This window comes from Chlorocebus sabaeus, chromosome 14 (genome assembly GCF_047675955.1).
Source record: "Chlorocebus sabaeus isolate Y175 chromosome 14, mChlSab1.0.hap1, whole genome shotgun sequence".
In the NCBI taxonomy this organism is placed as follows: domain Eukaryota; kingdom Metazoa; phylum Chordata; class Mammalia; order Primates; family Cercopithecidae; genus Chlorocebus; species Chlorocebus sabaeus.
In genome coordinates, this window is record NC_132917.1 from 69,025,685 (window position 1) to 69,049,093 (window position 23,409).

The 23,409-nt window shown below is 41.4% G+C and overlaps 1 protein-coding gene and 1 long non-coding RNA gene across 3 annotated transcripts in view; one reads left to right on the forward strand and one right to left on the reverse strand.

Moving 5' to 3' along the window:
* ANTXR1 (ANTXR cell adhesion molecule 1) overlaps window positions 1-23,409 on the forward strand; it is a 266,535-nt gene that overhangs the window by 209,758 nt on the left and 33,368 nt on the right. The gene's annotated exons all lie outside the window — the stretch shown is intronic.
* Window positions 21,191-23,409, reverse strand: part of LOC140713338 (uncharacterized) — a 34,835-nt gene continuing 32,616 nt past the window's right edge. The window contains exon 2 of the long non-coding RNA XR_012095341.1: window positions 21,191-22,255. This is a non-coding gene — a long non-coding RNA (uncharacterized lncRNA). The remainder of the gene's footprint in view (window positions 22,256-23,409) is intronic.

Here is a 23,409-nt window from a genome sequence, read left to right on the forward strand (position 1 = left end):
CCTCTTTGTGGCTCAGATTTTCCACCTAGGGGAGTGTGGTTTTTGTTCTCTCCTCTTCATACAGAGCTGCTGAAGGGGTCGTTAAGGAAGGCTGTTCTAGACTTTGAGTTTCCTGACCAAAATTAAACCATCGCAGTTGTAGTGTCTTTCTCTTAAAGTGGGTTTCCTCATTCACCAGACATTACCATTAGAGCCTGGAGTGATGAGAAATGTCTAAATGTAGGTAAATAGACGAAGACTTCCGGAGTTTTCCCATGTATTGTCAATGGGGCAACAAGTCATTGCCCTGAAATCTCTGGGTCTGTGACACTAGTAAGATTACAGCTTGTATGTAGAACATAAAAGGCCTCTTTCTACTATTATAAGTTATGATCATCTTTCTTAAAGCAAGTATGTATATATTGTTATTTATTCTTTAAAACAACTTTTCAAAACATGTATTCTGTGTCTCAGCTTAAGTTGAATGTACTTCTTAGAATGAATTTAGGGGTGGCAAGTGGACTCCGCTCTGTGCAGACAGGGCAGTTGTTTTTTCTCTGAACAGATTGTTGGGGGCCAATCCTAGCTAACTATGAAACTAAAGGATGGAACAGTTGAGCCCTGGAAGTCCCTATGCTCCAGTGATCTCTCTCCATGTATCAAGTCATCTTGAGACTCTTAAAGAGATTATTTTTACCTCAAATATAAAGTGTGATTTTATTTGATATATCCTGGGAATACTGCTCATATGTGCTATCTTAATAAAATGAAAGCCTATTAAATAAAACATCATTTAAGGAATAGAGGAGATGGAGGGAATGCATAGAAAAATGTAATGAATATTCATTTATACATTGAGAAGTGGAAACCTATGGGAAGGCATTGTTTGGGGTTTTTATTTTTTGCAACAATATGGGGCTCTTAAATGACACTACACATTTATAACAGCTACTTGTTGACTACGAGCTGTAAAGGGACTCTCTAATTACAGAGGAGCAGAGCCCAGTGGATGCTGTTCCTCAAAAGAGTCATCTCCCATTGAGATCTATTCAAGAATACTTTTCAAAGAGTATCTTTACAGTTTTATGCACCTAAAATACAGTAAGATCTCACATAAGGAGATATCAGAGTCAGGGGGACTTATTAGCTCATATACTGACACAAAAGGTTATTTCTTTTCAGTTCTCCAGATTAGGCCCCATCTTGTCCCTATATCGTAATTCAGCTTTCATTTGAGTGAGAGTAAAAGGGGATCTAAGAATAAAGAAAGAACAAAAAAGACTCAGTAGCATCTTAGTTCTGATCATAGAACAATCAAAGAGAGACTCTCAGTGAGTCAATTAAGTTTTGCCTAAACTTAGTTTTCCCCACTGTGGAAAAAAAAAAAAAAAAAAAAGATTCCTGTTGCATCACCTCAAAATAGGAGATCCATTGAAATGTGAAAATGATGAAATGTGGAAATAAATATATACTTTCCAAATAATAACAATTGACTGTGTTGGGATAGTGAGCCCAAGATTTTCTCTTCTCTTTTGCCATAGAATTTTTAAATGCCTTTAATTGCTTTTATTTAATAAAAGAAATGGTCATTTAAGAGAAGAGAGAAGCAGATGTGAGCTTTAAGGGATAACTTTAGAACCAGATCTGTGATGTCTGAGCTAGACTCCTTGGCAGGTGGAAAAATGTTCCAGCCTATTAATTCAAAGCCTGAGCGAGGAGGTGTGAGTGACTGGTCACACCAGGACACAGTGGTTCTCTGCAGTGGTCACTTCCACTGACATTACATCCAACACTACCTTCACTTCTGTGGCCCAGGTCTCCCAGGACACTCATTTGCAAGCTCACCATTGCTGAAAAATCACTCTCCTCTCTTCTTGTCATTCTCCTTGTCTAGTGATCCCCAAGGTTTCTGGACTCAGAGCTTTGGTATGAAATTCAATCTTCAGTTAGTTTACAATTTTTTTCTTCACCCAGTGACAGTGTGATGAGGTAATGTTTTCTAACAGACTGGCTCCAGATTTGAACCTTTAAAAGTGGAAAACATTGACAGCTTAAAAGGCCAGTGTTCAATATTCCTTCAGTGATTTTAAGTGGACAGTGATGTCTTCCCAGATATTAATTCCAGAGTGACAGAACTATCATTGTCTCCATCTGCCCCCACAGCAAAGTTGTAGTTAGTCATTCAATGTAACAGTAGTAATGAACTCTCTAGTTACAAACAAGCAACTCAAGAAAAATTTCGTTTCCCCAGAGACCATTTAGGAGGCTACTGTAATATCAGGCAGAATAACAGCAGACCAGAAGAGGGCTGAGGGTGACCCTGGAGTCGCCGGATGGTGAAAAAAGGGTGGAGAGCGAAAAGATGCTGGAGGAGGAGGCATCCTTATCTAGGTTGCCTCAGACTCCTGCAGGAGGGACCCAGCCCCAGCCCTTGCATATCAAGATGAGAAACTCAGAGGACTCTTCTCATTCACAAGGAAATGTTCTGAAGCTGTGAGACTGACATTTGTGGTGTATAAACCACTTTTGCATGGCCCAGAACCTTCTGTGAGGTTCCATTCTGCATAAATTACAGTTTTGTAATCACTTTTTAAAACTGATGCTTTCTGTGCTCTTTAATGTGCTTTCAGATATGAGGGGAGGTGGCATCCTTTTATTTATTTAAAGAATGCATATCTTTATGATTTGCCTTCAGAAAGAGGCTCTTTACTATCAGCGTGTCCCAACTTTTGGGGACCCTGAGGTCCAGTGTGGAGAAGCAAGGAGCTGGCTCTCCTTCAGCCTGGAGTAGCTCTGATGAGCGTCAGGTCACCTCTACTCAGAAGGCCCCTGGAGGCCTGTGCAGGCTGGAAGATGGCCCAGGACTTGAGATCACTTCAAGGGTGCATGCATAGGGAGGAAAGCTGTACAGACTCATGTGACCTGTAACTTGGACATTAACAGACCAAAGGAAATGCCATGCCTTACTCAGAGCCAATTTCTCTTCTCTAGAAGAGAAATTCTAAAGAATTAGAGAATTCTAATTATCCTGTGTCACTCTCCAAGTCCCCTGCAGTCTTCCTCCCGTTGTCTTTTCTCGTTTTTTTGGTAACTTTTCTTTCCTACGAAATTTACCAGCCTGAAGAGATGAAAGTCCTGAGTTTTCCTACTTCCTTATTACACAAATGGAGGAATAAGGAAAGCTGTCGTTGGAAGGATAGCACTCAGTACATGAGCAAAGCAACTCAAGATTGTCTCCTTTAGCTCCAGTAAGGCTGATCCAAGCTGGGAGGTCACTGTTGAAGCTTAGATCAAACAAGGGCCAACATCACTATCATCAACACCATCATCATCATGACCAAAATGATCCATAAATGTTCTAATTTTTGAGGAGGTTTGCTTAAGGTGAAGAAGGTTTTAATATCTTCATTGTGTGCTGGATTCTTTATATCAGAATAACCAAACTGAGGTGTTAAGAGAAAGAATATCAGAAAATCAGGCAAGACCTTGTTTGCCTAAGGAAATATGAATTGCCCAAAGGAGGAAATGGCTAAAAATTACAGATGATTTGCTTAATCTTGGATGTAGATGTATACCCAATTTCAGTTAACCTTTGGGTATGCAGTGAGCAAAAACCACACCTCCACTCTTCCCTTGGAGTTTTAAACTCTGGCACATAAACTGTGTTCTCATCTCCACCTGGTCCTGCCAATGACAAGTTGAATGCTGTCTACTATAACTGCATGGCCAGGGCCCCTGAGCAGCATTTAAAGTAATAGAAAAAAACCAGCTACTGTGCCAATAGCCTTTGAGAGATGACCTGTACTGATACAGATACCAGGTTATCTTTGGCATAAGCCAGCCAAAAACACAAATGGGATCTCCTCAGAAGTACTTTCAAGGCTTCCAGACTGGAAATTTTCCTTTTGATACCATCCTCATCAATCGTCAGATTGTGTATGATCATTATTTCAGAGACTCAAATCAGAAGTAATGTTCATGTAACTACCAACCTTCTGGAACAGAAGGTTGAGATCGCTGTTGGTTTTTTTGACAGAAGACTGTGGCAACACACTTTGAAAGTGGGCGAAAGGTAATCCAGAGGGTAATCAGCTGTAAAATTGTTCTGTTTATGGGAAGAATGAAATACCATGTCCTGCTGCTGCTCTTCACTTTAGTTTTATCACCTTTTTTCCTCCCTATTCCCTTCCCCTGCCCTCAAACCTCTACCTCCCTGCAAGTGCCTGACTTCCAAGTTTCGGAAGGTGGGCTTGCTTTCCATTCCATCCCTAGGGAAAGAGCCTGCAGGGCCCCACCGTTGCTCAGGCACTCTCTTAACCAGAGCATAAAGGATTGGCAGACACCCTGGCGTGATCCTACACAGCAGTCTTCAGATACAGCTGCTCTTCCATCCCCAAACACGTATATCTATGGCTCCCGGCAGCTTGGAAAATGTCATTTTCCTCTGAAAATGACATAAGAGGCAGAAGAATCTCAACGCCACTCTCCGTTACAAAAGTACTCCTCCTGAAATATTAATATTTGCGCTTAGTTCACATTATACCGTATGACTAACATATAAAGAGAAATCATCTTGGAGATTAAACAAGTCTCTCTTGGGCTGACTGCACAGTTTGGGGAGGTAAGCCCCAGGTCAGAAGCTGCCTGGAGACATCCTGAGTGTCATCCTCCCTCCGTTTTCTGTGGTGCTGCCAGTCTGTGTGAATGAGTTCATGTGCTAATCTCCCGGCCAGCCCCTCCCTTCTCTTCTCTGTAGTGCTCTGCACACTTTGGTCCTTTTGCCTTCCCCCACTCCCTCAAAATTTGACCTTCCTGTGTCCCTTTATCCCGATCACCACCACTCAAATTTCACAGTCCCAAGCGCCCTATCCCTGGCCTCAAAAGAATAGATCCTTATTCTGGCTAACCCACATGTTACTAGATGCCAGTGTCCAGGGAACTTCTCTCCTGAATAACACTCTGGCATTTTAAAAGGAATCTCCATGAGATTCCCACAGGGGATCCCTAATGTTGAAAATATCAGACTGAGCCAGGCACACTGGCATATGCCTGTAGTCCCAGCTACTCAGGAGGCCAAGGTGGAAGGATCGCCTGAGCCCAGGAGGTTGAGGCTGCAGTGAGCCATGATCGTGACACCGCACTCTAGCCTGGGTGACAGAGTGAATTAAAAAATTTATTTTTTATTTTATTAAAAAAAAAATACTTTAAAAACATATATATCAGACCAAGTGGTAGTCTGGACATGTCCGGGGTACAAAGAGTAGGAAGAAGACACCTCAAGGCTGGGAAATGTTGGTGTTCTGCTCAGCTCACTACAGAGGCACTCATTAACCTCATGGGTAGGGGAGAAGCAAGGGAGATAGGATGCCGGAGAGAGGCGAGCTGAGAAGAAGCAACAAGTTTAGAGAAACTGATGATGCAAACCCCCAGACTCCCTCTCCAGCTTCACAATGTAGTTCTTTAGCCTCTTCAGGGAGCTTGTTGATTGAACAGTAGCAAATGTTGGATGTTATTCCAGAGCTTCTTTTAGACCAAATAATATGACAAAGTCCCTGCCTTCAAAGAAAGAAGGCTGAAAAGCAGGAAAGGACCAGGTGGGAATTGTGATGGCCAGAAAGAGGACAAGGAGTATTGCTGTTACTATTGGGCTTTTTGCTTATTCATAATTTCAACCACTGCACAGCTAAGGCTCCCAGAAAATCAGAGTGAGCTGTTCAGAACTGCAGTGTCCCCCCACACTGCCTCTCAATTACATTCCTCTGCCTCAGTCCCAGCCACGTCTCAGCCTCAAGAATCCTGTTCCTCAATGAGGGGGTTGGTAGCCATAGCATGAGAAGGGGGAGTGGGCCAAACCACCAGCAACCCCACTCATTGCAGGGTCTTTGGAGACTGAACAGAGATTGTTCTTACTAAGCATGAGGTCACCTTTCTTTTCCTGGACTGTCTGGATTCACAGAGTTTATTTGGGTTCTCTGGCTGAATTCACTCCAGAGCTGATCTCTATGAGCCGGCCCTGGGATCTAGCTCAGAGAGTCTCCTCCAGGTCCTAGTCCTCATCATCCCCTGTGGAGAGGGACCTGGTGAAAGACCAGTCAATTGGGGAAGGATGTGGAGTAGGTCACGAGGCCAGAGGAAGACAAAGTTCAAGCTAGTCCCAAAGGCCTCATCAATCGGTAGGAAATGGGAGAGCCTAGGAGCCAAAATGGTGGTTGACAAGTAAGAAATGCTGTAAGCCAGGAGCAGCAACATAACCAGTGAGAGGAGGCTGAGAAGAATTCTGGAGTCAGAGGCCCGTCCAGGCACTTGGGGTGACCTTGTTATCCTGGTAAGGGTTTGTGCAACTAGGAGAAACCATGAAATAGCAGAAATGAAGCAGAGGTCATACAGTTTGTCATCTCTCCAAGTGGAGCTTTCTGCTGAGTCCACTTTTAATGAACAAATAAAATTCATTGGTAATTAGCAACATTCTTTATTTATAATCCAGGTGCTGAAATCCCCCAAACCTTTACCCTGCCTCTTTCCAAAAGATTTAACATGTATTTTTTTTTCCTCTTAAAGATTCCTCTTACAATCTCAATATGAGTCCAACAACCATTTCTTCCCAGATCATACAGAGCACAAGCTCAGCCCAGCCTGGGGAGAAGTATCACAGACATTTAATTAGTGCAGGCTGGATACGTGAAGCATTTCGTGCACCATGAAAATGGGGCATTTTGATACTGGCTCGTGGTCTCATTTCAGATCCAACTTCTACATGGTCTTGCAATTAGGAAGAGTATTGGGGCCCAGTGGAAGCCTGAAAACAGTTTTGAGGTTGGATAACTTAATGCTTTTTTTTACTCCTAAATGAATCCCAGATTTTGAGTGCTGTAAATTTTCTGTTTTTCTGTCTGACATTAGCCGGAATATTTCAGGGTTTTGACTACTGTCTTCCTTTAGTTTCATCTGAGAGGCACTCTGACAGGATCATGGCAGCCCTTACCTGAAAAGCAGATAAGTCCAGGAAACAGTCCAGAGGGTTCTGGGAGCCAGCTGGGCAGGTCTCGCCTCTTTAAAGGTGGGCAGCCAACTCCATGGTCAAAAATTAAGAGGTTGCCCAAAGCCCAGCCTGATCCCAGAAGATCACAAGAGCCTACCACAGCACCCCAAATGCCCAGCACTGGGGCCACTCCTTTACAATAAAATACTGTCATCAGAAGGTTCCTTTCTTGAATTATATTATTTAGGTTAGAAGTTCAGCCGACCTACCAAAAGCCCAAAATAATACAAGCTTTAACCATCGAACCTTTTTTTCCCCTCTCACATGTAACTCTTTGGGAATAAACTATCCAGGGTCAACATGGCGGCTCCATGCTGTCAGGGGCCCAGGCTCCTTCCATCTTCTTTCTCCACCACTCCAAGAGTGTGGTTCTTGTCGGCATAGTCCAATAATGAAAAGGGCTGGGGTGTGCTCTTTAAGGCACAGCTTAGAATTTGAACATATAATTTCTGCTCACATCCAGCTGGCCAGAGCATAGATTACATGGCCATACCCTGATGCAAAGGAGGTCACACCCACCTGCAATTCATGCACCACACTAGGTCAAGCTCAGCATCATTTACTGCCTCTTGAAGCAGCTTTTAAAAAGAAGGTTGAGAAATGTAGTCATTGCTGGCTGGTCATGTGGCCTGTGAAACTCAGGGGTTCTACTACTAAAGGAATAAAGTGAAAATGCATATGGGAGACAGTTATCAATCTCTATGATAGTATATTTTTGTGTCTATGGAAAGATAGAGCCTATTAAGAAATAAACCACTATAGTGGACCCAGCTTGTGGATCAGATTAGAGGTTTGTCCCTTAGAAAGCACAGAGGATTATGAGGGGAGAGGCACATAGGACAAGTATGTTGTGATTGGAAAAAGGGATAGGGATACACAAGGCGCTTCTCCAGGAAGAGTTGCTGTAGGGCACTGAAATCCTAAAGAAGGAAGAAATAGAGACATGGAAAGCTGGAACAGAACAGCTTTGGAGGCTGGGTAAGTGTTGGGACCCGTGGCAACTTTTCAAATGGGTAATATTACTGGTGGCCAACTCTTTTCATTGCTATGCTTCTTGATTCATTCTGCCCTAGATTCATTCCAATCTAAAAGCACATGTTGCTCAAAAGAAAGAGCATAGAGTCTAAACAGACCTGGATTTATATCTTCACTCAGTCACTCACTTACAGAGATAGCCTGGGAAAATTACATAGCCTTTCTGAGTTGTTTCTACATTTTTGTGTCAGGATAAAGGGGATATTAACCAACAGTGCTTTTAGGAGAACAAAATGAGTTGATGAATATAAAGCAGCTAGTGCCAAGCCTGGCACAGCATAAGCACTCAGTGAATGGCAGATGGGATTAGTATGAAACTTTTCACTCCATAACAACTGGTCCCTCAAATGAATACATATGAGTAGGGGGCTTGGCCAGTGTGACAATGTCATGGGATAGGAAAATGGTGCGTGTGTGAAGTGCTGAGAACCTAGCAGACACCTACCCATTTAGGATGCTTCTCTTAGTGTGCTCAGGCTGCCATAACAAAATACTATGGACTGTGGGGCTTAAACAACAGAAATTTATTTTCTCACAGTACTGGAGACTGGAAGTCTGAGATCAGGGTGCCAGTGTGATCAGATTCTGGTGAGGCCCCTCTTCCAGGTTGTGTGCTCACATGGCCACTTCTTGGTGCACATGTGAGTAGAATGAAAGCAAGCCCTGTGGAAACTCTTCTTCTAAGGGGACCAACCCCATCATGAGGGAGGCACCCTTGTGACCTCATCCAACCCTAAGTGTCTCCCAAAGACCCCACCCCCAAATACTATCCCATTGAAGGCTGAGGCTTCAACACATGGATTTGGGGAGACACACGCATTTGGTCCATAACAGTGCCACTCACTGGCAACAATACAGGAAGCACAAAAGCAAACTTGTTCTTTTTTAAGAAAATTAATATTCCATTTTGGGGAAAAGGTGTTGACGGCTACAGGCATAGTAAAAGAACTCATCCTGAAGATGGCATTCCTTGCATTAGTGCAAAAGAAGAAAACAAACCTTCATCCATGAGCTTGTATATATGGAGCAGGATGAGGTTGGTGCTGTGCACCAGATGAATCAGTCATTTCATAATTTTACATTTTCACATCCAAGCTAAATAATGCTCTTGACCAAACAATCTTAGTCCATTTATCTTCTGGCACCAATATTTAAAGCAAATACCTCAATATAAATAAAATAATAAATGGAAAGACTATACTAATGGTGGTTCTAAGTAGTTAGAGTTATTTAACTGGGGACAGGAAAAATATCCTCAAGATTCTTAACAGGGGAGACAGAAAGGGCAAGAAGGAAGACTCTAAATAATATTAGTTCATCTAGGGTCAGACTTTCACTCACTCAGCATGACCATGCCATGGTGGGTTTTTTTTTTTTTTTTTTTAATTTTAGAAAAGTGCATTAAATCTAAAGCATAAGTGAGACCCATCCAAAATGTTGATTAAAACCAGGCTCTTTGGAGAGGTAATTGCTACACTGCTTGGCAGGACCCAGAAGTGTACATTGGACTTGATGCCATTGATGAAGAGAAGATGGTCAGTACCAATGGCTGGTTTTAAGACGAGCAAAGCTAAGAAACAATATTTAGGATGTGCCACACTTGGTCACCACTCAGGATGATTTGCTTCCTCTTATTGTTTTCAACTTTCTCTACCACCTCTAAAGTATACACCCAGGGTATCTCTGCATAATTCTTTGTCTTGCCACTTTGAAAGGTGTGAATTCTGAGCCAGTCCCTGTTTAGTGACAGCACTTTGGCCACCTGATCACTTTTCCTAAATCTCCTTTCTCCAACCCTATTTTGTCTTTATTTCTTGAAATTTGTCAGAACTGAACAGGTGCAAACATAACATGCCATGGTTTTATAGAGTGATGAGATTTAAAGAAGGGATTTAAGCATCAGACAAGGAGGTTTTATTTCCTTATGTCATCTAGTATATTTTTGCCTTTTTTAGCTATGATGGTTTATGGACCTTCCTCGAAGGCCATCAGAGTGAGTTCTTCACCACTTGGCCTTACAAATTCATTTGTATTGCAAGTAATTAGTTGTACCTTTACGCATAGGGTAGACATGGACAGTTAGCATTTCATATAACCTTAGAACAGAGTTTGTTCATCCCTATTTTGATGGCAAGGCTACTTTATCTTACTGTGTTTCCTCTGTGTCTAAGTATTTATTAATATTTTTTAAGATTTTCAAGTCAAAATGGCAATTTGAGTATATGTATTTAGCCTGACTTCAGAATCAGGAGAGACTTTTCAACCTCAAGCTCCCCACTGGCAGCGTGAGAGAAGGTGATAGGATGTCATAGGCTTGGCTTATACAAGTAAGCCTGCACAAGTGTGTAAATAGGCAAAAACCCCTTTCCAGATTGCAGCATCTTTCCCAGTCCTGAGTTCAGCCCTTTCTCACCAGCATAATAACCTACATTTCTTTTAACTTTTATTTTAGGTTTGGGGGTACATGTAAAGGTTTGCCACACAGGTAAACATATGTCATGGGGGCTTGTTATACAGATTATTTCATCACCCATGTATTAAGCCCAGTACCCAATAGTTATCTTTTTTGCTCCTCTCCCTCCTCCTACCCTCCCCACTCAAGTAGACTCCAGTGTCTGTTGTTTCTGTCTTTGTGTTCATAAGTTCTTATCATTTAGCTCCCACTTATAAGTGAGAACATGCAGTATTTGGTTTTCTGTTCCTACTTTAGTTTGCTAAGGATAATGGCCTCCAGCTCCATCCATGTTCCTGCAAAAGACATGACCTCATTCTTTTTTTATGGCTGATAGTATTCCATGGTGTATATGTACCACATTTTCTTTATCCAATCTATAACCTACATTTCAAAACGAACACTGCAGGGTAATATCCAGAAGACAGAAAAGGAAATGTGTGATGGTTACTTTTGGAGTTATATCTTTCTGTCATCCAGTTATCCCATCTTTCTCCTGGGGACCTTGGGTTCTAGTGGCATAAAGTCCTAGTCCATCAGGCAATGACAAGAGCACAGATCGGGATCCTCCGCAGCACCTTTGGGAGGGGTGCCAAGTTCAGAGTCCCAAAAAAAAGGGGGAAACCTACAACTCATACTCAGCTTCCACACACCATGAGTGACCCCACTAGGCAAAGTGATGAGTTGCTTCTTGTTTCAGTATTGTTCCATAACAAACCACCCCAAACCTAATGACTTAAACTGCAATTTGCTATTTTTCCCTCTCATTTTTTGGGTCAATTGGGCTCAGTTGGACAGTTCTCATTTGGAGTCTCTCATGAAGTTGCAGACAGATGGCGGCTGGGGCTGGAATCACTGGAAGGTTGACTGGATATCCCAGAAGGCTTCTTCACTCCTTTGACCGCCTTCATTGTACCTCAACAGGCCTCCCTGCAGTAGACTAGCCAGGATTTCTTACATGGCGGCTCAGGACACCAGAAACAGGAAGCAGAAACTGTCAGGCCTCAGAGGCAGCCTCAAAGCTCGCACAACATCACTTCCATTATATTCAAACGATCACAGCAACCCAGATTCAAGGGAGTAGAGGCATAGACCCCTCCTCGCCACAGCACATGTGTACTACAGCGGGAAAAGATGGCAGCCACCTTTGCAGATAAGCCACCACCACCACAAACAGGAAGCAAGAATTATTTGGGATGGAAGATTTTCCCTCTGCCCAGAGAGCCCTGAAAGAGCACCCTCCCTGCTACTCTTGGGTGGCCCAGTGATTAAAGGAGCAAAGTTTGTGCAAATATAATTGTGTAAAACATTGGAGAAAAGTAGTTTAATAAACTCACAATCACCCTTGGATTTCAGTAAACCAAGCAGATTAAAAAGCAAATAAAAGATATAGAGGCTTTTACTAAAAATCTAATCAAAAATAATTAATAGATATTTATTTAACAGCACCCTTCAAATAAATAATTCATATTATTTTCTTAACTTGTAAAACTCAACTATAACTTAGGCCACAAAGAAAACCTGAAAAAAAGAGAACATATAATTTTTAGAGTCCACATATACCACCAAAAATGAAAATAAAAATCTAGAATTTAGCAATAAGGGATTAAACTCTTGCTTTAAAAAAAGCACTTAGACACCACTGCACTCCAGCCTAGGCGACAGAACAAGACCTTGTCTCAAAAAAAAGCACTTTGAAGTTTTAAAGCACTCTCATAAATTACTGTTCAGTCCAAGAGGAAATCAAAACTGCAATTAACTGGGATCCTAGAAAATAATGACAATTGGAACATCTCAGTAAAAACTTGTGGGATTTGGAAACATCATAGCCTTAAATTCTTTTATTATTAAACAAGAAAAAATGAAAACAAATGAGGTAAGAATTAGTTAAAACTTAGAAAATAATATGAAACAAATCTACAGACAGCAGAAACACGGAATCTATGAATGAAGAACAAAGTGATGAAAACAAAGCAAAATCAGTAGAACTGAGAAGTCTTTAAGAATGTCTTTGGAACTACCAGTATCACTGATGAATCTTTGAAAGACAAATCTAAAAAAGAAGGTCAGAACATTAAAATATGTAATTACTAAGAAAGACAAAAGGGCTATCACAACAAATAAGGAGATTTGTTTACCTGTAAGAATGCTCTGTGTACAAAGTACAAATCTATGCAAATGCTTTTAGAATCTTGATGAATGAATGATTTTCTAAGAAAGGATAAATTACAGAAATTGACTCAAAAAAAGTACAAAACCTGAATCAGTCAATATCTGTGGCAAAAATTTTTAAAGGCATCTAAGAACTATACTTTTAAATAACAGCATGTCTAGAACATTTTTGAGAGAATTATCTCATTCTTATGTACCTGTTATAAGAACAAGTAATTCTTGTGCTATTTCAGAAATACAGAACATATAAAAAGATGAAAATCCTCCCAGATTGTTTTGTGAAGTTAACATAAAGTAGCTCACAACAAAAGGAACATGACCAAATTCACCTGTGAATTTGGGTGCAAAAATCCTAAATCAAAGATTATTAATTTCAGAACTTTTCAAAAGTTTATTTCAGAAATGTGCAGATAATTTTTATTAGAAAAAAATTTATAAAAGATATATCAGTAGGTGAAAATATAGGAACAATATAATGATCTTGATATCAAAAAGATATTTGATAGAATTTAAAATATTACTTTTTAAAACTATCAACTGACCGTGAATAGGAAATTATTTCCTTAACATGAATAAAAATATCTGTCAGTAGGGTTATCTTACTTTATATCAAAAAGTTATTTGATATTTGCTTAAATTTTTTAAACACTTAAACTGGAATTAAAGTATATTTTTAACAGAAGTAAGGATATCTAAACTACTTTATTTATGAAATACTGAAGGTATTCCCGCTAAAGACAAGAATAAGATAAAGGCACCTGACATCTCTGCTAATCAATGCAATAAAACAAGAAAAAGTAATAATAGGTAAATATTAGAAATGGAAAATATTAAATTATATCAACAGAAATACTGTAAGAGAATTCAGTAAAATATTTAAATACAAAATAAATATACTAAGAGTAGGATGCTAAAATAGAGAAAAGTTAAACTTTACAATATCGACAATAAAATAAATCTAGGAGTAAATGTTTAAAAGAAGGCTGGAACTTACATTCGAAAATCACAAATTTGGAATGTGCTATTGATGGATGAGAAAACATAAAAATATAAAAGGCCATTTTCTCCAACTTAATTTATGAATTACATTATTCTAAATAATTGTTTGGAGGAACAATCAGATGAGACTAGTGCAGATAATCTTGAAAAATAAATAAAGATAGACTTATAAAATCAATATTACAATATGTTGTAAAACTGTAACAGTCACAACTGCTGCTACAAATATAGACACATCAGAGAAGTGGAACAGAGATCTGAAAAAACAAATGAAAGACCAAGTGAGAATTTGCCTTATGATAAGGCTGGCATTAAATTAGTTGGAAAGTGGTAGATTGTTTAACAAATGGTATTTCTAAGTTAGCACAATTGGCTGATTTAGAAAAAGATGAAATAAATTTGAACTTACACCTCACACCTCATAGCAAAATATATTCCGGATGAAAATAGTTAACATTTACTGAGTAATTTTATATGTCAGGGACTGTTATTTATAGGCTGGGCACAGTGGCTTATGCCTGTAATCCCACCACTTTGGGAGGCCAAGGCCTCCTGAGATCAGGAGTTCGAGACCAGCCTGACCAACATGGTGAAAACCCGTCTCTACTAAAAATACAAAATTCGCCGGGTGGCGCACTCCTGTAATCCCAGCTACTTGGAAGGCTGAGGCAGGAGAATCACTTGAACCTGGGAGACGGAGGTTACAGTGAGCTGAGATTGCACCATTGCACTCCAGCCTGGACAACAAGAGCAAAACTCCGTCTCAAAAATTTAAAAAAGTTATTTATTATTTTCATTAATCCTTACAATAATCTCATGAGCTAGGATCAATTATTTAACCCATTTTACAGAAAAGAAAACAGAAGTTAATTAATTTGTCCAAGATAACACAGTAAGTTGCAGAACCAGATCTTGAATACTAGTAGTTTGGCTCTAGAGTACACATTCTATAAACATAGAAAAATGAAACTATAACTAAAAAAAAAAAAAAAAATGATGAAACCTTTTTTTTTTTTTTTAGGACAGAGTTGCACTCTTGTTGCCCAGGCTGGAGTACAAAGGCGTGATCCCGGCTCACCGCAACCTCCACCTCCTGGGTTCAAGCAATTCTCCTGCCTCAGCCTCCCAAGTAGTTGGGATTACAGGCATGTGCCACCACGCCCAGCTAATTTTATATTTTTAGTAGAAACGGGGTTTCTCCATGTTGGTCAGGCTGGTCTCAAACTCCCAACCTCAGGTAATCTGCCCATCTCAGCCTCCCAAAGTGCTGGGATTACAGGCATGAGCCATCGTTCCCGGTGACGAAGGCCTTTCTAAGGGGTATGAAAAAATAGACTCTATGGGCCAGGGACAGTGGCTCATTCCTGTAATCCCAGCAATTTGGGAGGCTGAGAGTGGTGGACCATCTGAGCTCAGAAGTTTGAGACCAGCCTGGGCAACATGGTGAAAACCCGTCTCTACCAAATATAAAAAACAATTAGCCAGGTGCGGTGGTGCATTCCTGTAGTCCCAGCTACATGGGAGGCTGAGGTGGGAGGATCACTTGAACCTAGGAGGCAGAGTTTGCAATGAGCTGAGATCAAGCCACTGCACTCCAACCTGGGTGACACAGTGAAACCCCATCTCAAAAAAAAAAAAAAAAAAAAAAAAAAAAATAGACTCTATGGATTGATATAATTGGCTACCCATATAAACTTATTTAACTTCTGTACATCAAAAAATACCGTCAGTAAAATTTTTAAAAATCACAAACAAAAAAAATAGCTTACATAACCAGTATATTAGTCTGCTCTCATACTGCTATAAAGAACTACCCAAGACTGGGTGATTTATAAAGAAAAGAGGCTTGACTCCCAGTTCTGTATGGCTGGGGAGGCCTAAGGAAATTTACAATCGTGGCAGAAGGAGAAGCACATATGTCTTACGCGGTGGCAGGTGAGAAAGTGTGTGAGCGAGTGCAGGGGAACTGCCCTCTATAAAACCATCAGATCTCATGAAACATATTCACTATCATGAGAGCAGCATGGGGAAAACTGTCCCCATAATCCAATCACTTCTCTTTCTCCACATGTGGGGATTACAATTCAAGATGAGATTTGGGTGGGGACACAAAGCCTAACCATATCAATCAGTTTCATCATTACTCTATAAAGAGCTCTTACAAATCAATAAAAAAGATTAAAAAAAAAATCAAAACCTCAGTAAAAGTGGGCAAAGTATATGAACAGACAAATCATTAAAGGTGAAATACAAAGGACTTTTATATATATATATATATATGTAGTATGTGGGTGTGTGTGTATATACGTGTGTGAGTGTATATATGTATATATATACACACATATATCTTTATATCTTTACATATACATATACACACACATTTTAAAAACTTTCATCTCACAAATAATAAAACTGAACATGGAAACAATAATACAATTCCTTCAGATAGTCAAATTGGCAAAAATGTTTAATTCTAAAACTGTAAATGAAAGTGTAGGAAAATAGAAATCTCATAAAATAGTACTGGAACTACGAATGAATATCACTTGTTCTAGAAGACAGTTTGACAATATCAAAAACTGTTAAAATGTCCATAAACTCTGACCCAGAAATTCTACCTCAAACAATTTGTTCTAAAACAATTGACAGATGTATGAAAATACTTATGAATGGTTTTATCACAGCATTGTTTATAATAGAAACAAATTAGATACACTCTTAATATCCAACAATAAAGAAATTCTTAACTGCATTTGGTGCTTCCATGTGATAGAAGATTCTACAACCATTGAAAATGACAGGGGAGAAGTGGTCACAGTAAACTACTTTAAAACTTTTGTACAGGATGATCCCATTTTCCTAAATATATCCACCACTGGGTGTGTGTCTGTGCTCTGTGAAGATAAGCACAAAATATTAATTCCGAATGCTGTAATTTAACATTCGCTTCTCCCTTCCTCTTCTTTCTTTTTTCATTGTGTATTTTTCAACTAAAGAGATACCATTTTTATTTCTACCCTTTCCTTCATTTTTCTAGTTTCCTTGTGTTACCAAATATTTCCTGTGTGCTTTCATCTTACCCTCAGTTCTGGCATCCAAAGACATTATTATGGAGAACGTGCCAGTTTGTGTGTCAGCAAAATGAATCAAATAACTAAAAGAGTTGACCTTGGATCCCTTTCCATGAACAGCACATAAAAGGCAGGCTATTATGAGATTTATAGGCAGGGCAAGTTTGAGGCAGAGAAAAGGGGAGCCGAGAAGGATCAGAGCATCACCACTCCCAACACACCCTTCTGTTTGCCCATGGCTCCAGCTTTGGGGAAGACGAAGGAGCAAGACAGGGTCTCGCTCTGTTGCCCAGGCTGGAATGCCCTGCAGCGGTGCCATGATAGCCCACTGCAGCCTCAAACTCTTGGGCATCCTTCTGCCTCAGCCTCCCAAGTAGCTAGGGCTAAGGGCACACACGTCAGGCTAATTTTTTTTATTTTTGTAGACACAGGGTCTCACTGTGTTGCCAGGCTGGTCTCTAACTCCTAGGCTAAAGTGATCCGCCTGCATCAGCCTCCTAAAGTACTAAGATTATAGGCATGAGCCGCCTCACCTGGCCAGCAAGATAACTTTTAATGTGTCTGTGTATATATACATTTTTATGTATACAGGTATACATACATTTTATACATACCTCTATCTACACATATGTAGACATACATATATATGTATGTATGTGCACATTTGTATATGTGTGTGTGCGTGCATGCATGTGTATGAATTTTACATGGAAAACCAAAATATCCAAGTGAAAGGGAAAGGCTGAGAGCAGGGAGACTGGTTTACTTGGTAGCCAAGTGTTAGAAGATGAGCAATAATGAGGGCAGGGCAGAATGAATGGGTATGAAGGGTCTTTATGAAACAGAATCAGAGCTTTCTCTGCTTCTCCCTGACTGTGGCAGAAGATGGCTGCTCCCTCATCCCTAGGTTCCCACTTTACATTCCCTCTATTCAAATGATCAGTCCTGACTGACTAACTACCTGTCACTCAGTGCTCATTCCAAATTCACCGGAGAGAGAATCTGATCGCTCTAGCTCAGCATAGTTGTCCACCTCTGGTCCAGTCAACTGTGGCCAAGCTCAGGGTCACAGATCACAAATGTGGTTGCTGAGGTCCATTTGACTACTGTCTGTCTTCACCTCTAGACTATATTCTTCATGAGGACAGGGACCTCAACATTTGCTCAACACTGTCTGCAGCACTTTTGAGGACATAGCCGGCACTCAAAACCCATTTGTCAAAAGGATAAATGCAAAAATAAATTAACAAATGAAGAGAATCATAGGGTAGAAGGCTAACTATTAAGTCATCCTATCCAGCCATCCATTCATTGTTCATGTGTTTAATTCATCAGTAGAGCACCACCTTTGGCAGGATTATGTCAATTGCCTTCAATATGTCGATGAGGTTTTGTGGTCTAGCCTGAGTTTACAAGAATGATTTAAGTTAGAAACTATGCTCATAATTCCAAACAACTGACTTTGGAAACCTAATTCATTAGTAACTTGAGAAATACCTATAGCCCTCCAAACAAGATAATCAATGGGAGAACTAGGCCAGAGAAAAAAGGTATTTGTCAGAGGAAACTTGGCATATATGTTATACTTTTTCAATCTAATTATTTTAGAGTTCTTCCTGTGAAATCCAATCTCCTTAGATGACCTCCGTTCATAGGAAACTATTTGGTTTAATCTGTGGGAGCCATAGCATATTTCTAACCATCTCCAAAGTCCAGCTCCCTCTCCACTGAACGTGCCTGATGCCCAAACAGATGTCTCATAACACTCAGCACACATGAGCTCACCACTGGCAACTCTTTTGCACACAATCGGCCCACACCTCTTGTCACATCTCCCTGTCATCCCACAAACTCAAATTCAGAACTTGCAGGCAAGCTCAAACTCTTACCACAATAATAGAAAATCAGACCTCCAATTTTGAAGTTTCAATTTATTAATATTTTTAAAAATCTAATGACCAACCAGAAAATATGCAATACAAAGCATTCACCAAACTAATTAGTATAAAGAAATGTGCAAACTGGCTGCCCCAAAAAAATTCAGATTAAATTATCCAAGGAAAAGGTTTCAAAGGAATTCAAATTTTGATGGAGGCCAGGCACGGTGGCTCACAGCTATAATCCCAGCACTTTGGGAGGCCAAGGCCGGCAGATCACCTGAGGTCAGGTGTTCGAGACCAGCCTGGCCAATATGGCGAAACCCTATCTCTACTAAAAATACAAAAAAATTAGCCAGACGTGGTGGCACACACCTGTAATTCCAGCTACTTGGGATGCTGAGACAGGAGAATCGCTTGAACCTGGGAGGCAGAGGTTGCAGTGAGCCAAGATCACTCTCACAGAGTGAGACTCCATCTCAAAAAAACAAAAAATGTTGATGGAATTATAGAATATTAGGACTGAAAGGCCCTGAACGTCATCTAGCTGGTACAACTTTATTGGACAGATGAAGAAACTGAGGCTCATAGAGAGAAAGTGACTTGCCCCAGGTTTCACAATGATTATGTTAGTGGCAGAACTAGAGGTAGAACTCTGCCTCCTGACTGCAACCCACGAAGCAGACCACAGCCCCCACCACCAGTGTCCTGTCTCTATACTCCTCAGACCATCAATGCCTGGAGTTCAAACTCAGGGAAATCCAGAACCTGATCAACAAGATATTTCATCCTGATCATTTCATCATAACCATTTCAGAATATGTCACCTCCAATTGAAGCAAAGCTTTTTGTTGATGAACAATTTCCTTTGATAAAGCAATCAAAGGTAACCCAAAAATTATTTTTAGAGGTAACGTGAACCTTTCAAGTATGGAAGCCAAGGGAAGTACATAGGATTCTTGCCAGCCTTTCTCCAAGAACCTAGGAGATGTCCAAGGAGACCATGGGGAGGTGACTGAGAAGCCCTAAACTCGTAGCTGTGTTCATGGATCCTTGACCTTTGGAGAGCCTAAACCTGCAGGGAAAAATCAGAGCTTTCTAAGACATCTTGCGGCACCTCGGAGCTCCGGTGTGTGAGCAGTATTTGTTGAGTGCCAACTTGAACTTGAATGTTGAGCTTTTTAGAGCAACTCTAGGCTCCAGAAGAGAAGCCCTTGCGGCTGCCTCGGAGGTGCTCACCAACCAGTTAAGGAGCAATGTTTTCAATGGGAAACATTTAGAGAAGAGTGCCACATGGCAAATTATATTCCTCATTGAACAAATATTTGTGGAGGGCATAGGGTGGACCAAGCTGGACATCTTGCAAGGAAAGAGTAAGACATCAATTGAAAGACATAAGCACAGACCAGATCCCAAAGGGCTGTATGCCAGTGGAGGTGTTTGGCTTTTACTTTAAAGGTGATGGGGAATCACTGAAGAATTTTGAGCTGGAGAGTGAATTGGCCAGACTTAGGTTCGGGAAGAATCGCTTAGCTGTGTCAAGAGCTGCTGGATTGTGGTCAAGTCCTACACCGTGTGTTGCTATCTACAAGTCTTTCAAGAAATCATTTGCACTTTTAGTCTATATTCAGGAATACAGTATGAAGAAGATGAGTTCCTGAGGCAGAGCTAGGTTTTAATCCCACTCTGCCACTTACTGGCTGTGTCGTCTTGAGCAAGTTATTTAAATAGGTGTGAGACTTTAGTTTTTTTCTGTACAATGAAAATAATGATGCTTAACTGACAGAGTTTTGATGATAAATAAAGACGCTAATGTACCTGGACATTTCAGATGGTCCTCCCACCACCATGAGATACAGCCAAATCAAAATGGCACTTTCAAACCTAGGAGGAAGGCCAGCTGGCATCGTGCTAAGCCTTCATTTAGCTGGAGATATTGTTGCATTTTCTTCTTAGAATTTAATCTGAGAAATGTTTGCTAATGTGTGAAAATAATTGGCATTCATTCCTGTAAATGAGGACACTGAGGTAAACTGAGGTCAAAGCCAAATCTTGGATCTGAATCAAACCACACAAAACCAGTACTGTAGAAAATAAAACTGGGTCACCAAGACTAGTGTTATGAAGTGAGAGTTCCAATCATCCTAGCAACCTTTTAACCAAACACTGGTGCAGATTTGCTGGCCTACATGACACTGAGAACATCTGGCCTTTCTATTATCCTCTTGCAAGCAAAAAACGATGTTGTGTAAACTGATCTTTAGGCCAATTATGTGGTCTAAATGTTACTGTGTTTGTGCTGGCACCTCTGACTCCAGGTTTTAAGAACTTATTGTAACCACACCCCTCTTGCAAAGACTGTGGGTCTTACTGTATATTACCCCAGGGATTTGTTGATGCCGAGTCTGCACCTTTTTTCAGGAAGAGAAGTACGTGTAAATTCATCATCAGTCAAATGTGTGTGCAGTGCACTGTGGGAGGTCCTATACACAGGGCTTAGTGGCAACAGGAGGAGAGGACAGACATGAGAGAGCAGGCTCTAGGGGCTGCTTTGTTTTTCCCTACATTTTTGCTACATTTTTTCCTATTTACCAATTTTATTATAGAAGCCAGGTGTGGAGTATAGAAGCTGTAGTCTGCAACTCGCTCAGAAGGCACTAAACTAGGAGTTGGAACACCTGATACCACCTCCAACTGGCCTTTCCACCACAGACAGGGTCTGATTGTGTCTGCGCATCCCCACCTGCAGAGACAGCATTAGATTCAGCTTCGTTTACTAAACACAGTGCGCCAGGCACTGTTCCAAGGCCTTCGTAACATTGATTAAGGGAGTCCTCCTAATCCTGTAGTGACAGGCGGTATGAATACCCCCACCTCACATCACACTGTGGGGTGTCCCACACTGGGGGCAGAGCAGACGCTGGGAGCTTGCCCCCTCCCCTCTGGCTGCCTGATGAGGGCTCTGGGCTTTTGTGCTCAGCTCTAAAGGACCAGGTGGTGGGGAGTTGGGGAAAGTCTATAATGAACCTCAGCACAATGCTCTGGAGTAGGTGACCCATGGGTGTACCCCTAGGGTGTTACTGACCAGAGGAAGGAGGACTCTCTGCCTCCACCATCACCATTTTACCCTACCCCATTGCCGTCCCTCTGCTGCTCTGGCCAAGACACCATTGGCGGCAGCTGGAAGTGCTGACCTCAGGTCTTCCTCCCCACCTCACTCCCCGCCACTGCCCTTTTTCATCCCATCTTCAGGGGACAGATGTGAGAGACCATCTTTTAGTCTGTGGATGCTTTCAGACCTTTTTGAAAACCCCTGGGAATCCTAACGTGGATGATGAAAAGAGATATTGGCAGAAGAAGGCTGGGAGCTCCTGATTTTGTCTCTGGACAAAACAGCCTCTGGTGAAAACAGTAGAGTGACTTATTTCAATTGAAGAGAATAAGTACCTGAGCTTCTGGATTAATTGATTAGCCTCCCCTCTTGCCCAGCCTGGTGGCCAGCTCTGGAGGAGATCTGAAGCCGGATGAGCACTCGACCCCAGGCACCAGCAGCTCCTTCCCCAGGATGAGGGTTTCCCTTCATCTTTAAAGGATGCGAATCTCTTGAGCCTCTCAGTCTGACTTAGTGTGTCTAGGAACGAAGGGCAGAACAGATAGCACAGTAAATCCCAGTTCTAAATGGTCGTCGCGGGAATTCATCACAGATGGTAATCATTAGGGCCCTCACATCTTAAAGGAAAGCTTTATCCAGAATCATAAATAAACTGTAACCGAGGCTTAGATTTATAAAGCTATAAAAGAGGGCAGCTTGAACAGCCGGGAATGTACAGTACTGGGTTACAAAATCAGCATCATGCCTGAAAGGCTGGACATAAACCGGGAGCTCCGGGCAGTGCAGCGAGGAGGGGGTAACTTCTTTGTGCAGTGAGCGGAACCCGAATCACAGCCTCCCCGGCTTAGCACCTGGTTAAATCACATGAAATGCAAGCTCAGAGAAACAAGGGTGCTGACATCTAAACATAGCATTGCAACTCCTAAACCAATTGCAGTCCCATCAAGTTCGGCCCTTCCTCACCAAGATGCCCTCTGACTAATGCTGTGTTCTAGGAATTAATTTTCAGCTTATTGCTAAGGTTTCCCACCCCCAACTTTTCCTGAGTGGCTCAGACAACTCTGTTTTTACTAAGAGTCCCTGTACCATGCAGAACACCCTGTGAGGCTGTGAGCTGTGGAGCAGCAAAGCACAAACCAAGGCTGCAGCCTTCCAGAAGTTTCTCGTCTGGCCAGGGAGGCAAGGCATTTACAGATGAAATAACTGTAGTATGCAGGCTGCAATGTGTGGTGTAGGCTGTAACTAGAGACCTCAAGGAAGCAAAGGGTAAGTGGAGGCTGGAGTCACTGTGGGGGAAACGTGTGGAGGAAAAGGGACATGATTTATGACTTGAAGGACGCACGGGGTTGTGCACAGGGAGGGAAGGTTTGCTCAGCCCCACTGCCTCCCACAAGCATGTGGCTTGTCCCTTTTGTGGCCCATCCTGAGCCAAGTCTCTAATAACACACTCTCATTTTCCTCTTGTCCTAGAGCTAATTTCAGCAGCAATTGTTCCCCAAATTCCACACCTCACCCTCTTCATTCCCATTCAGGCTTGTCCCTGAAAGGCCTGGAAAGGGAAGCTCATTGCTCTCTGGACATATCTCATTCAGGCTGGACACCACAGGATAACGTCCATCCTGGAGCATGTGGCCAGGAACAATTCCACACCCCAGCCCCAGGCCAAGCACAGA